Source organism: Stenella coeruleoalba (assembly GCF_951394435.1).
Source record: "Stenella coeruleoalba genome assembly, chromosome: 8".
NCBI classification, from domain to species: Eukaryota; Metazoa; Chordata; class Mammalia; order Artiodactyla; family Delphinidae; genus Stenella; species Stenella coeruleoalba.
Window position 1 is genome coordinate 107,936,213 of NC_137154.1, and position 16,461 is coordinate 107,952,673.

The following is a 16,461-nucleotide window of genomic DNA, read 5'->3' on the forward strand; positions in this document are numbered from 1 at the left end:
CCCTAAATCCCCAGCAATGTAGGTTGTACAGCCTCCCATGTACACATGTGTGCTTCAGCACCAAGGCCAGCGCCACTCACACCACGTGTGTTCTCGCATCTGGACACCAGCAGTATCGAGACTCGGGACGCCCTTGGGCTTGGCAGGAGGGCCACATGTCGTGGGGGCCAGGCTCACAGACGGCCCGTTTCCAGGCCCCGTAGCTGTGTTTCTTTGAAAAGGACAGGACCTTCCTTAAAGTAACAGCCAGATGAGGCATTGAGTAGGACAAAGTATTTGGGGGAGGACCAGAGACGGTTGGGGGGCCCATATTCCAGGCGAGGGGACGAGGGGAGCTCAAGGAGGCCCACCAGCCGGTTCAGCAGTTGGTTGTGGTGTGAGGGTGCGGTGTGAAAAGTCTGAGCCGCCTGGGGTGAGCAGGGCGCGTGTCACGGGCCACGGTGGGGTTTGCCTTGAGTGGGTGGAGGATAGTAGTGGCTGTTTCTGCCGACTGGATAACATCTCAGATCCCTGAACTCCCAGGATTATTTTAGCCACTCAAAGATCAGTGGCTCTATGTGTTCTCTTCTTTCCGTTCTTTTAAAAAAATCACCCTCATTTGTGCACTCGTTCAGCTGCCGTTTATGGAGCACCTGCTGGTCTCTGGCAGCTTGGTGACTTACCCTCCATGAGCTTCCAGTCCAACATGGAAGGGGGCAACTAAAGACACGCGACATGTGGGACAAAGTCGCTGCTGTGAAACTGGTGATGTGTTCTTGGTGCAGTGGAGATGGGATGTGGTCCTGGCTCAGGGCTCTCCACATCAGGTTCCAGCATTGTCTGCACGCTGGTGCCCACCTGGTGGAACCTGGAGGGGGCTTTCCATGGCCCAGCTGCAAGGGCCAGAAAAGAGGTCCCCAGTGGGCCATCAGGTTGCTGGAAACCCACCTTGACAAGTGGCTTTTGCCTATCGATGCGACAGTCCGCCTGGACGCCTGTGGTCACCCGCACACCACCTGGCAGAACTCCATGGCTGCTACACGGGAAGGCCTAGCAGATCCCCAATTTGAAACCACCTTAAAGCTCCTAGCATTTTTTGAGGGGCACTGGGATGCCCACATTCCAGATTAAGGGCTCAGGGGAAGGATGGGAGTGTGTTGGCAATGAGCAGACTTGGGAACACCACCAGAGATGCTGGGATGACCTGTCCTAATGACCTTTCTCCTTGTTCCCTGGTGAACCGCTATCTTGTGAATTTCAGCAGACTCGCTTGTGGTAGACCGGGCTTAAGAAGCCTTCAGCGACGGAAAGTGGACATGTTAACTTCACACCTGGGCCCACAGAGGTGCACGGAGGAAAGGAAGCTGCCCAGGCCGCGTTGCATGACACTGGTCCTCCTGCAGCAGGCCCAGGGAGCCAGGACACGACAGCGGTCGGGGCCTCCTGAGGCTGAAGGCTGCAACCCTATTCATTCATCACAGTGGTGAGCAGTGAATCTTTCTGCCTCTATGGAAGATCCCACAATTAAACAGGCAGAGAAATGTATTTCATAAAATATGTATACTGTTTGCTTCATACAAAAGCATTTTAATCTCTCTTAGCTCATAGCCAAGATGAGCAATGTGGGGATCAGTCTTTCACTGCACATTGGAAAGGCTCTGGGCAGCAGCATCTTCCGGGGTGACTGCTTGTCCCGTGGTCTGCATCAGCCATCATCACTATTAGCGCCGTCACCACCATCAGCACCACCAGTAGCATCACCACCGTCTCCACTGTCCATTTGGTCAGTGCTGTCTAATTTCACATCCTGCAGGAGAACAGACTGTGTCTTGCTCGTTAAATCAGCCCTTTCACCTGGTACAGTGTTCAGTACCTGCTAGATGCCAAATGAATATCAGATGTTGTAAATGTTTATTAAAAATGAATGAATGAATAAATGAGGTTTCACCTATGTTAGGGTGTTTGTTTGTTCCTAAGTAAACCCCGGGAGATAGTCTCACCAGCCCCAGTCATACATAAGGAACGGGAGGCCCAGGTGGGTACGTTGTCCTGACCTGGCCCTGTCTTGTGGTCTGACCTCCCAGGGATGAGTGTCCTGCTCTGGCCAGGCGTTCTTCCCTGGGTAGAATCTGGGCCCCGGCCTCCCTGCCCTTGCCTCCCTCCTGGCCCTGGCTGGGTGCCCTGCTGAGGGCTGAGCCAGCCCTCACCCCACTGGTTCCTGCGTCCCTATCAGACTAACCTCACCGCGTGGATAATGGCTCCTGCCAGCCCAGAGCCTGGGGAGCGAACTCTTCATTATCAGATGGAGCTGGCACGCAAGGACAGTGGACTAAATTGACTGTATTTTCCAAATCACCCAGCTTCTAATTCTATCTGGGAGATGGACTAATTTGAACAAGAATTAGCTTCGCAATGCAGAATCCCAGCCCTTGACCAGGAAGGGAGGAAAGGGTCTTTGTGAAATCAGATGGAGGAAGGTTTGTGGGCTTGTGATGGGCACAGCAGCTTCCCCAGAAAAGGGCCCTGTGTGCAGAGGAGCTAAGGTATGGTTGGGACAGGCCCCCACCAGTTTCTGCTGCCCTGCTTTCTCCTTCTACCTAGACTTTGTGATGGTGTCACAAAGCCAGCCTGGGGGGTCCTGGGCTTGTGTGCTGCCCCCCTGGCCCCTGGAGAGAACCAAGGCAGTGGGCAGAGGTGGGATGAAACCCCTCCTACCTCAGAGTGAGCGGGACCCACAGGCCATCCATCCAGCCCTGCAGGATACCTCACCCTTCAGGCAGCACCCCTGAGAGCAGCCTTTCCTGCTTCTGTTCTAGCCCAATGCCAGAGGCCCGTTGGCCTTTGACACAGCCCGTTCCAGCTCGGTCTGCTCCCTGAACTAAGAAAGAAGTTCTTTCTACTGAAACCAAAAAGTGCCTCCTTTTAACTCTTTGGGCCGTGTCCTCGAGGGCGGTGCCTCTCAGACCGCAAGGTTCTTCCTTAGGAATCTCCCGATTCTGATTATAGAGTCTGATGAGAACGTAGATGCTGACTGGGTAGGCCCGAGATCCTGCCTTTTTAAAAAGTTCTGAGGTGATGCTGCTGCCCTGGGTCCCTGAGGTTCACCCTGAGTAGCGAAGGCTCGTGGGCTCAGGACAGGGTAAGAGTTTGGAGGCAGTGATAACATCCATCTTTCAATTTCTTTTCACCAACATAAACTCCTACATTCCACTAAGTTCATAGCAAACAAGTTTTATCAGTTCGTAGGTTGTTGAGTCTGGAGGAGACCTCCTTCTAAAGAAATCTTGCTTAAATTTTTTCGTCTTGCAGATGAGGAAACTGAGGCCCAAGAGGGTCGAGAGATTTGCCTAAAGTCACAAGGCTGGCAGAGCCAGGAAGGCTGGCCTGAGCCGGGGTCTTTTCTCCTTGGGGTCCGAGGGGCGGGTGAGAGAAGGCATGGGATGTGGTCCCCCAGCCTCTGTGTGTGGGGTTCCCTCACTGATGGGCCACAGGATTCAGGATGGTGGGGCTTAGCTGGTCCTGCATGGAGACGGGGGAGTGACAGGAGGAGGAGGTGTCCAGAGAGGCGGGAAGAGCTGTGCAGGGTGAAAGCAGGAAGAGGGCGAGGTGATCACGAAGAGGTGCTGACGGTGGACGGAGGGACGAGGGACCGGACCCCTTAACGCGTGCTGGAGAAAGTGGGCCGGTGCTTCTGGTCCCGCAGCACATCCGACCCGGCGTGGTCCTCACCTCTGAGCAGCGTTTCCTGGTTACTTAACTGCTTCCCCACCTGTGTGCAATGAGCGTCTTGATGGTGGGACACAATGGGTCCACCATTACTTTCCAAACCTAACGCAGGGCCTGGTGTACAGCTGGAACTTAATACATATTTTTCGAATGCTTGAATACCTGAATAAATAACTAGAAGTAGAGGTCAAAATCTAGGACCGTACAGCCTAATAAGGAAAATTCAATTACTGTCGACATGAGAAAAATATCTTGATAGGAAAGTGTGGTGAAAATGTGGCAATTAGACCTGGGGTAACCAAGAAGACTCACGGGTTTTGGACACACAGGATGAGGGAGGTTGAAGACTTGACGATAACGCCTAGGTTTGTGGATCAAAGATTTAGGGGAGGGCTTCCCTGGTGGCGCAGTGGTTGAGAGTCTGCCTGCCGATGCAGGGGACGCAGGTTCGTGCCCCGGTCTGGGAAGATCCCACATACCGCGGAGCGGCTGGGCCCGTGAACCATGGCTGCTGAGCCTGTGCGTCTGGAGCCTGTGCACTGCAACGGGAGAGGCCACAGCAGTGAGAGGCCCGCATATCACAAAAAAAAAAAAAAAAAAGATTTAGGGGAAGATGGGGAGAGTCAGATTTCCTAGGAGAAACCAAGGGGTCTCTTTTGGGCATTAAGTTTGAGATGAATGTTAGATATTTGGGGGAAGGTCTGAGAAAGCTGTTGGGTGTGGCCGGTCTCCCTGGGTCCAGAGATGCTCTGGAGGCTGCAGGGGTGGCCTGAGTCCCTGCCCAGACGTACGGCTGAGAGCTCGCGGCCCCAGGCCACGGGATAGGAGCAGGGATCGTCACTTGTGGAGCTGTGCTGGGGGCTGACAGCGCACCCCCAGGGCTCATGGGAGTTTGCCATGGCTCAAGGGACCTCAATGGCTCGAAAGGCCCCACGACGCAAGTACGGGGCAGCCTCGGAAAATGGAAACACACCCGAGGGTGACAACGACCAAAGCACCCAGAGCAGGCGGCTCTACCAGAGGCCACGGGGAAACTTCTGGAACTGAAAGTCATGGGTTCTGAGTCGTAAGATTCAGTGGCTGAAGTGAAGAGGAAGGTGGCACCTCCTGAGAAGTGAATTAGTGCCTCCGAAGGTCAGGTGGAAGAACTATCTCAAATACGGAGCAAAAATAATGAGCTGGGAAGTGTGAGGAGAAAGGAAATGAGACATTTGGAGGACAGATTCCAGAGACTTCACACGTAAACAGGAGAAGCTCCAGAAGGAGAAAGAGGGACAGATGGAGACACAACACATAAAGAAATAACACAGGGACATTTTCTTGGTTTGTCAAAAACCTTGAATCTGGAGATTGGACAAGCTGGCTGAGTCCTAGATGACACTGGCGAAAATCCACCCCCTGCCCCCCTACCCCGGCGATGCTGGGGGATAGGAAGCTCGTCTCATCCCCCTGCGTCCGGTCGCCTCAGAGCTGGAGAGAGGAGTGTCTTTACCCCAGCACATTGACGCCCTGTACGCTGACCTGGGAAGAGCTTGGGCGTCTCCAGTCTGATGGGTCCCACGGTCAGGGTGAGGGTGATGGGAAAGCCAGCGGCTTTAGACCACACCCAGCCATGGAGGCAAGACCCAGGCCTGGGGGTCCTGGACATCAGTCCATGTACCCGCAGAGGGGGTAAGGGACCAAATCCCAGATGCTCGTGGAAGCAGGTGGTCAAGGAGCCCGAGTCTGGGCTCGGAGGGTGTATTCCAGATGCTGCGGGCTCTCCCTCGAGGCTGCCCTCCCACTTCAGGGGCCTGGGACCAGTGTCTCTAGGCTGCGGGTGAGGCTTGGTGATGTGGACCCGTGCTCCATCCCGTGCGCCTAGCAGGATCGGTGCACCAGGGCAGAGACACCTCAGCATCACTTGGTGTCTCCCCGGGACCAAGGGACCAGGCAGAGCTCTTTGGAAGAAAATGTGTGGAAGCCACAACAAATTCACCTGACAGAACAGGAGGTGCCGGAGCTCTGCACGACCCGGAGCACTGTGACCGCTGACCAGCCTGGACCCCCATGTGAGCGGCGTGGGTGGGCCTGGAGCTGGGCGCTGCGGGAGAGGGTCTGAGGTCCCAGCGCCTGGCGATGGGCCGTCAGGGGTTCGGACGCGGTCTCCTCTGCTGGAGGACCCGGTCCTATTCCCCTCTGTGCTGAGAGCTGGCCCACCGGGCCCCCGGACAGAAGCTGCAGGACGTGGGCTGTTGGGCCCATCTCTGTCCTGCCCTCCTGGACTCGTGCTCAGGAGAAACAGCCATGTTAGCTGATGTGCACAGCACCTCGTACAGTGTAGAAATGAGTCCCACACGTCACCTCTTTGTCCCGGTGATGTTCCGTCCTGGCCGCTGGCACAACCAGGTGGGGCAGGGGTGACTGAACCTCTTAGGATCACTGGGGACCGAGGCCCTTCTGCAGGTGGAGAGGATGAGAATCTGAGCACTGCTTGGCCGAGTCCCCTGCACCCCCCCGAGTCTGCACCCTTGTCCCAGGCTTACGTACGAAGCCTGGGGCCCCTATTCTTTGGCTTTGGGCCTGTACTGCTTACCTTGGACGTGGGAACGGGGTAGAAGTGGCAGCAACCCCCTCAGAGGTGGACCTAAGGGACCTCGTCCGCCTCGGCCACGGCTGCGAGGTGCGTTGCTGACGCTCAGCCTGGACCCCAGAATCACCGCGTGTGGAGTGGACCCCCAGCACCTGCCCACCTGCAGCTGGTCTGTGAGGACAAATGGCTGCGGTGTTAACCACGGAAGATTTTCGGGCCGTCTCTGTTCTGCGGGATGAGTACGGCAACGGCTAACGGATGCTCTTTGAGAAGGTGTGTCCCCGAGTTCTTCATCCACTTCTGTGAGCAGAGGAGTCCCTGAGGCTGTTGTGAAGACAGACTCTCAGGACCCCAGGGGAGTCTGATCTACTAACTCGGGAGGGGCCCAGGAATCTTCATTTTAGATTCGTGCTTCGTGCTGCAGGGCCAGATGTCTGCCTGCTACACACCGACTGGGGACATGTTCCCAGCCAAGGACTTTGCCTCTCAGAGTCCAGGAGTTTCCCCTGCAGCCTGGGTTCCACAGGGCAGTGTGTGTGTGTGTGTGTGTGTGTGTGTGTGTGCACGCGCACATGTGTGTCTGTGTGCGTGTGTGTCGCAGGGGCACGTGTGCGTGGTGGGGGACGTGTATGGGGTGCAGCTTGGGCCCCCCTCTGCGTGCTGTGCCTGGTGTGGTGCTAATCGGGCAAATTGTTCCAGGAACCTGGTTAATGCTGTGCTCTGTGCTGCTCGCAGCTGCAGCTTCTTGAAGGCACCGCCCCTCCCGAACACACACACACAGGCACACGCACACACACACGCACACACACACACACGCACACACGCACGCACATGCGAGATGGCACTTTTCTGTCTGCAAAGATCAAATTGGCCTCCTTGTTGCTAACTGAAAGCAGCTGTTTATTTGTTGTTTTCATGTTTTCAACTGTTGTGATGAGGTTTGCTTCCTTCTCGTCTAACTGAATTACGAGTCATTCAGCTCCACACAGGCTGCAGAGGAGCTGGATCCTCCCGTTGGGTGGGCCTCAGACTCCTTCTCCGTGCTGCAGCCCGACTAGACCAGCGCAGCCGCGTGCTTGGGCGCCGAGGGAAGGGCCAGAGCACAGGGCTTCTCCGCTGAGTCTGCTGTCCTTCGGCGTCTCACCTCCCTGGGAGGACAGCTTGGACCGAAGGCTGAGAGGAGCGTCTGGTCCCCACACCCCTCCTCACGCCCACATGGTGTGAGTGTCAGGAGTGTGGGACCCACGTCTGCTTGGCCTCGGGTTCGGGGTCCGCTGGCCACGTTGTCCTGGAGCTTCTCTGGAGGGTTCATTAGCCAGATGTTCCCTCCGTTTTCCCACTGCTGAGCCCTGGCCTCCACCCCCCTGCCATTTGGTCTGATCTCCACGTAGGTACACCCAGACCCTCTCCATTGCCCCGCTGGGTCCAGAGGAACCGTTTGTACCTTCATAAGTGACTGGGTTGCTGTGTGACCCTAGTCATCATTTCCCCTCTCTGAGCCTGTCTTTCTTTAACCCTGGAACGGGGTGGCTGGGCTAGATGAGCCATGTCTCAGATTTCTGCTAACTCTAAATGTCTTTGATTGGCGTGTATGGCTGTGTCTAAACTTAGTGACTTCTTAGTAATTCTGCAGTGAAATGGTTTGGCGTTGTCAGTTTAGCATCGTGGTGATAAAGCTCCTTGATCCTCAGGTATATTAGGAAGGGCAACCGGCTTGATAATATTCAAAGGGAGCTGGGTAGACTCTGAACCAAGGTCTCTAAGATCCGAAGTTGACTCAGCATCAAGTACACTGAGGGTGGTGAGGTCAAGAGAGCGGGTGGAGCGAGGCAGCCCAGGGCGGGCGTTAGCAGCAGGGAAGCTGGGCAGATGGATCCCGGAGGCCGGAGGCTGTGGGCAGTGGAGGTGGGCTAAGAAAATGAGAAAACTGGATATCATGATATCAGTTCTTCCCATATTAAGTCACAGGTCTAATTTTTCTGCAAACTCTGATTTTTCAGGGGGAGGGGAAGAAGGCCCAATATTTTTTAAGTTCATTTGAAAAAATATACAGGTGAAAACAGCTAAGAATTATGACAGAGAAGTTGACTGAGGGGGCTTTGTTTTACCAGCTATTAGAACAAACCACAAATCACTACTAAGGAGGACAGTGCGATAGTTAAGGAAGAGGAGAGAGATTTACAGCCCAGGATGGCCCGGAGGAGGGACCTCAATGTGGGACGGCGTGGGTGACGGAAGAAATACTGCCGGGAAATATAAGCAGTTTGGAACCTCGCTTTATACCATATATCAAAAATGATATATGTTAATGGGAAAAAATCAAACCATATTGATATGAGAAGACAATTTAAGTCAGTGCTGACCTCTAAGTGAAAAAGGATATTCTAGGCATAAAAGTACTTATGGAATAAATAACTATGCATTTGATTATATTAAGAAATCCTATATATCAAAAGGATTCTACAATGAAAAGGCAAAACAATGGAAAACTTACAGCTTTCAAAACCAAAGAATGAATTATGTTGACACTGGTTAAAAAAAATTACTAAAACTCCAATAGGAAAATAGGCAAAGATTATAAACGGGCAGTTTGAAATACCAATGACTAAGAAAGTGCTGTATCAAAAATGTTAATTCTTCTTAGAAATCAAATGCAAATGAACAACAATGAGACACTATTTTCACTTACCAGATGAGCAAAGATTTTAAAAGTATACTTTTTTTGTGCTTCCGTGAGTTGAGGACGTCCTGATACCCGTGCTGGTTGCTGGTGGGGGATCACTGGTAATATCTTTACCTAAACAGTACGGACACACGTGTTTAGAAGCCTCTATATATGTACAAATGATCTGATTAAATAATTCTCCTTTGTGTTTGAGAGTCACGCACAGAGGTTCATCACAGCGCTGTTTGTAATCACAGCCCAAGTGTTCATTCATTCTTTAAGCAGCTGATTCAGTAGATATCAAGGTTATGTTGTAAATCTGGATCAGATGTTGGGGACATGCCGGTGAGTAGAAAGCACACGGTTTCTGCATTTTGTGGAACTTACCATTTAGTGGAAGGCAAGCAACAAATGAGTTAACAAACAGCTAATAATTGCTCAGTAATTATGGTAGAATTATGGTGACTCCTTACAATAAAATTTCATGTGACTGTAATGTGATGCACGTGTAGGATGGCTCCATCCATCTGTCCATCCAACAAGCAGGGGTTGAAGACCTAATGTACACTGGGGACTCTGCTAGACTTGAAGGACACAGTCGTCAAAGTGGACACAGTCCTGCCCTCAGGGCCTCACACAACCAGGAGATTCTATGACTGTTGATGGGGACCCTGTAGAAGAGGTACAGGACCAAGGTGGCCGCTGGGAGAGGCCATTCCCTGAGAGGTGGGTCGTCAGGGAAATCTTCCGGGAAGAAATGCCATCCGAGCTGGGACAACCCAGATGATAAAGAACGGGAAGAGAACCATGTCACAATCAGACCTCAGGGAGGGTTAAGATAATGCAGGACACAGGATGTATGTGTAACATGACACCAAGGGCATAAAGATCTGTGAGCCGGAGCAGGGGGAAGTCTGCTGAAATGTTACAGAGCTGGTGGGGCCTTCCGGGCCCTCTCCTCTCTGTGGAGTCCAGCCCAGGCCTGACCACTGCCCTCTTTCCACAGGTGTCCCCTGGGAACCGCTGGCCGGTCCTCAGGCACGGCCGCCTGGCCACTGGCTACAGTGGCACCCAGCCCAAGAGGTGGTCCTCTGCACTCCAAATCCTCCTCTTGTTAGGAAAGTGCCCAGAGCAACAGGGGAAGAAGAGACCTCCCTCCCCACCGCAGAGAGAAGGTGGGGAATCTACTTCTCAAGATGAGCTGTGCTCAGGCGACCTCGATGTTTTCGTGTTGTTTGTGATAGAAAAGCATCTCTTGGAATAAAGAGCAGGAAGGTCCACACGCGGTGTGAGATGGGCTGAAGGCCAGGAGCAGGGTAGGGGGGAGCCGGCGGGGAGGTGGGGGACAGACGTGTTGTGCCTTCCCTGTGCCCCTGCAGCCCCAGACCTGCTTCTGATGGGGGAACTCTCCTCCCCGCCCAAGCCACTCCCTGGACCTGACATGCCACGGCTGCCTGTTTCCAGGAACGACCCCAGCTCTGCAGCTGCGTGTTCCAGGTGTCCTGAAGCTTGGCCCTTCTGACCTGTCCTCCATCTGGAATCCCTCCCCTTTCCCCAGCTGTGCCAGGAGAGCCAACTCTTGTTGTAGGATCCTGTGAGAAACCTCACTTCTCTGTGTGTTTGTGTGGTCTTTCCTGATCACCCCAAGTCAAACAGGCATTTTCCTCTAGACTGTCTGGCATTCGCTGTCAGAAACACTCATTTGACATTTATCCCATTCTGCCTTTTATTGCCAGTTATTTGTTACTGTTTGAACAGTTACTGTTTGAACTGTTTGAACCCCGCCCCCCGGTGTGCAGCGCTTTTTCTCTCTGCTTAGGAGGTGATCCGTCCCTCTTCCGTCACTGAACCTCCCAGGCCCAGCTCACAAGCCCCCGGCCTGGGCTTCCCCTCTGGCTTTTTGTGAATCACAGTCCCTCAAGGCTAGCAACTATATCTGACTTATCTTAGCGTTTCCAGAGGTTCCCAGCTCAGCGATGGTGTGATGAATGCTGAGTCAGCACTGGGAGTTTCTGAGGACCGTTTGATGTGTCCTAGGTCATAGGTTGGCAGCATCGTGCTTTTTTTCCCTATTGCATAGAAAGTACTGTGCACGTGACAGGTGCTTAATGAACAGGAAACACTATTAGTTGTGATGTCTGTGTTGATAACAGCATTACCAACATTACTGTTCAATGCTGTGGCAGAGGCTGTCAGGAACAGGCAGGTGCTTGGTCCATTTCTCATCCTGGCCAGGGGAACCCCGTCTGGGGTCGTCCTTGTTGACAGGGAAGATGCCAAGGCAGCTGGATTCCAGCACAGCCCTGGCCCGCGTCTGGGGGTTGGTGCTCCGGCCGGCGTCCAGCTGCCTCACCAGACAGGGTGCTTTTATGAAGCACCCTAACCCTAACCTCCATCGGGGCTGTCTCGCCCTGTGAGGGCCTCAGGTGCAGGAGTAGAGCCTGGGTCTGCTTCCTGTCTGCCCGCCGGCCCGGGTGCACGTTTAACTATGGACCGTGGAGGTGGGATTCCAGGAGCCACAAAGTGACCGAACAAGTGTAGGGGGTGTAGAACCCCTCTTTACCTTTCTGACTTGACCGTTAAGGCAGGTCTGAGCTCTGGGCCTGGCACCAGGCTGGTGGTTTACGTGACACTTTCAAAGCCGGTGGCTCCACCCTCCTGTCTCCTGTGAGCATCTCGGTGCAGGGAGCTGGCTGTACCCACAGCCCTTCCACAGAACATCTCAGCAAGGAGAAAGAAAAACAAAACAAACCAAGCCCCCTAACCTCCAGCTCAGCAGAGCCGTGCTGCTGCCTGACTGTATTTATCCTGACAATTCTGTCCCTTGTCTTTCTCCCTGAGTAAAGCTGTTCTTTTGATCCCAAAATTCTCGGAGAGAAGCGAGGCACAGAGATAATTATTTTTTAAAGTTGCTGAGGCATCATAGCCATAGAGAGTCACGCCTCCATACGAGGGCAGATTCTTCGGGAGAAGGTCCCCAAGCTGTCTCCCGGGCCCTCGGCTGTGAGCCTAGTTGTGGGCAGAGGTGAGACGGCACAGGTGCCTGCAGGGTGGTCCTGGCCCCTGCCTGCTGCTCGGACCCCAGCCTGCCCTGGCTCTCAGGAAAGCCCTCATGTGATGCGTTTGGGTCCTGCTGTCCTGGCAGAAAGCTTTGTTGGGTGACAGTTGTAAAAGGACCTGGGGGTGGGTCCCTCGGAGAAGGGAGAGAACAGGCAGCAGCTGTCACCGGGTGATGGGCGAGCAGAGGAGGGAGACAGATGGAGATGCGTGTGACTCCACAAGAAGCGAGCCGGCTGGGGGCGGGTGGAACGGGAATCGGGTTTCTCAACCCACACGGTTTCTGCTACCAAACCCACCATCCTGGAGACAGAAATGGGTGACATAATGTCCGTTGTATGTCAGGGAAGATTCTGGAAAGCATGGTGGAGTGTGGAACCCGTTCATCCTTGGGCTTGCCAGCCTGCCCCTGTGCCAGGGTTGTGGGAGGAGCTTGACCCCAGGGGGGACTTGGCTGGGAAGGGCTGTCTCTGGCTGGGCCGAGCTCTGCAGCCTCTACCGCAGTTCTGAGGCCATGCTAACTCGGCTGGATCCCTTTGGCCGGACCCCCTTCTTTATTCCTGGCCCCCCCTTCCACGCGGGTTCAAGGGTCACGCAGCTCTGGGTGAGATCATGGGCTGCCCTGCTTCCTAGAAAGCTCATCTGACCTCCTGGCCCATCTGTTTTCCTGAGGGTCCAATCAGGTCACGTGGGTGAAGCCCCCGAAGTCCCTTTCCCCCAGGGGTCATCCTGCTGCCCATTGGTAGGCCTGGTACCCTGGTTCCGGGGAAGCCAGTGTGGCACTGGGGGGACATTTCTACCTGGCACGTTCTGAATCACTTCTGTGATTCCAGAAAGCACAAAAAACAGAGCCCGGCCCTTGGTGACTGGGGCAGGCTGGGCCCTGCACTGTGAGCCCGCGTGGCGGGCCTGGAGGGCCAGCATCACACAGCCAGGTGGGGAGGACTTCCCGTGCACGTGGGCTGGGACGTCCAGACTCTACAGCCCCGGAATGTAAAGTCTCGACCATGAGCCAGCCCTCTGGGAACCAGTGGCTTCTCAAATCATCCAGAGATCAGAAAGTGGGCTCTAATCTCTCTCTGCACTTTCCCCGAGGCTTTTGCTGCAGCATCAAAGCCACATTAGTGAGCCCAAAGCCCCTTTGTAAATGGTCTGACTCGAGGGTCTGCTCCCTGCGGGAGCCGTCTGTTTGGGGGCTTGTGGTGGCTGGGAGGACTGGAAGCTTCTGGAAAATGCCCGTGGGCTGGGTGTGTTGCAGCCTCTGTGTTCCCATCTGAGAACGAGTGGAGAGTTGCCCAGTTTTCTGGGCGGGTCCTAACACTCATGGCCTTTCTGTCCCACGTCCTCACAAACCTGGCTGAGCCTTAAGATCCCCCACAGTGGACAAGTGGAGGAAAGCTTCACTCCCCGCGACCCAGCGATCAGGGACCACCTCCCTCATCTCCCACCAGCACTCCCCCACCCAGCTCCATGGTTTGCTGCAGGGACCCCTCCTGTTTCCCCCAGGTGGTGGATAGAGGGCTGATGACACATTTGATGAGTTTAAGGAAAGGATGAGAAAGAAACAAGAGATAAAATGCCCTTCACAAGCGGATCCCCATCCAGGCCTCAAGGACAGAAGACCCAAGGCCTGTGGCCAGGGGAGGAAGCTGCCCATGCTGAGGACAGGGGCCGGCCCTGCTCCTGTCCCCTGGCGGCCCGCAGGCCTACCGCCCGTCTTCCCGCCCCTGCATGGAGACTCAGGGAGGAAGAACGGTTCATCCGTCTCCATCTGCCTTACAAGTGTCGTTTCTGTCTTAGAGCATCCCCTGATGGCCTCTGCCACGTCCTCCGCGGGTGGGGCCTCCAGCAGTGCTCTGGTGGGCGGTGCTGTCCCTCGCTGGGGGCTTGAGGAGGGTGGAGCTCCCCTTCTCTCTGTCACTGGGTTGGGGGTGGCGCCCGGGGACGTCTCTGTTCTCTGCGTTCCCGCAGAGGGCTCGTCCCCCACTGCAGTTTCATGCTCTGAGGGTACCATAGGCAGCAAGGAGGGCCCCCCTCCCGCTAAGGGCAAAGGCCAGCTCTTCCTCTTCTCCTAAGCTCCAGGCTGGCTGTATGTCCAGGTCATCGTATTCAACACAAAACTCATCACCTTCTAACTTTCCTGTAATCTCTGGCATCTTCATTCTCCTGGTCACACCCCAAACCCCAGAGTCACCAGTGACCACACGGCCCCTTGCCCACCTCCATCCAGTCTTTGTGTCCAGCTGGTGCGTCCTTCTCACCTCCTGCCACATCCTTCCCGCCAGGCCCAGCCCTGACTCGGGCCCTCTGGCTGCACCTCCGCGGGGCAGCGATCCCCTCCTGGGCTCCCTGCAGATGTGCACAGGTTGATCGTGCTGAGGCTCTGCTTTGATTACAGCACCTTTATAGACACATAAAAAAGAAGCAGTTAGGCCGTCAGTCATGGTAAATGTTAACCATCTTTACAGATTTTTTAGTGCAGCCCATCAAAATTGTCACCAGCCCTGAAGGCCCCACATTTCCAGGGTCCAAGGGAGCACCTGCCCGGATAGGAGGCAGCAGGCACTTGGGGACACGGGCGCAGAGCTGGCTCTGAGGGCTGTGTCCTCTCCCAGGTCTGATCTCACATGCCGGGGCCGGCGCTGACCTACCCCAGGCCCGCTCCTCCTGGGTCTGCCCAGAGCCCGCGCTGGCCTTCGGCTTGTTTCAGTCAAGAGGGATAAGCAGTCGCTCCCTCTGAGCCCTGTGAGCACTCTCCGTGAGAGGCCGTACATCACAGCGGTTAAAAATGGGGGTCATGGAGTGTTAATCTCTCAGCTGCTGGATGGGGGAAGGCTGGGGTGTCCTAGGGAAGTGCTGGGGTGGGTGGAGCGGACAGGTTTCAGCAACAGATATTAACCGACCAGTAGGGGAGCAAATACACCCACTCAGTGATGGGGCTGGATGGAAATGGAGCCAGGATTTGCTGGGGTTGGGCTACAAGGGGTTGTTTTCTGTTAAAACCCAGTTGATGTTGCTGCCACACATGGGGATAATGAAAGAGCCAGCACTTCTGAAGGAATGAAGGCACTGGGAAATAAAAACAATTTGGTGGGTTCTGGAGTCAGACTCCCTGAGTTTAGAACCCAGCTCTAACCCTTACTGGCTGTGTGACCTTGGCCCTGACACTTACCCTCTCTGGGCCTGTTTCTTCATTTGTAAAATGGGTATAAAACAGGGTTGTTGTTTTGAATGAGCGACTCAGGACCTGAAAAGAGCTTTGGCATAGCAAGTGCAGCTGTGGGGAGGGGTGCAGGGGGATGGTATTGAGGGCAGAGGTGCTGCAGTGCATGGTATGGGTAGGAATGCTGACCAGCTCACCCTCTGGGTGGCCTTGTTCTAAACTTGCCTCCTGCACTTTGCTTGCGTGGGTCTGCTGCTCCAGGCAGGGTCTGCTGGGTGTCCTCCTGACGCCCCATCTGGGCCTGCGCCCCGGGTACGCCCCTCCTCCCACCCATGGGAGGGCTGTCGAGTTTGGTTATCTAGCATCTCCACCCCAGTGAAGCCTTCCTCTGGCCGACTCAGCTCGCCAAGGCCTCTGCGTCCTCTGGTCCCAGGGACTCACTCTTGGAACTGTCCCCTCGGCGTCGGCTGTGGCTCCTAGAGCTGTGCGTGCCAACGCAGCTGGAACTGGCTTTCCCGGCTGGTTTGTCCATGTGCTGTTAGAACGTGGACTCTGTGCAAATTCCTACTTGACCCTGCGGTGTGCAGTGTGACGCTACGCACTCCAGGAGTTCTGTCTGATTGATGCTAATTCACTCCCAGGCCCGCGTGCTTGCTGCCTGGTGGCCGGGGGACTATGGGGCGGAGGACACACGGGTCCACCTGCAGCATGACCACAGGCCTGAGGTTGACTCTGCCTCGTTCTCTCACTGATGGTTCCCAGAGCCACCTGCTCAAGGATCAGAGCCAGCGTGGCCCAGCAGGCTCCTCTGCCCCTGCTGCCCCACGTGGAGCAGAAGGAAGGCTCCCGGACGGGTCCACGTGGTGGGGGAGTGGACGGTGAGCTCAGGCAGGGATGGTCGCCCCCTCGGCTGTGCAGGGCCTGGCACTGCAGACGCACAGTGTCTCCAATTTGGACTCGGCCTCTGGCCTTCCAAAGCCGACGGCAGCCCGATCTGGAGAGTCCTCGCCTTGAAGAGCCATTGGGAAGAGGCTGGCTCTGCCGTGTGCTTCAGCCTGCAGGAAGCAGGCTTTCTGTGCCATTAAATAATGAACGTGGTGCTACACAGAGGAAAGGCTTTGGTGTTAGTAAAAGGCTTCAATTAATTGCTTTCACTTTAGCCATGTTCTGCGTCTCCAGGAGGAGACAAGAGAGGGAATGCGGGTTTTGAAGCCGAGCGAGAGACACATCCTCATAAAAGGCGACAAATGCCTTCTTCTGGTCACGTGGGGCAGCCCAGTCACGGGAGCATGGGCCGTG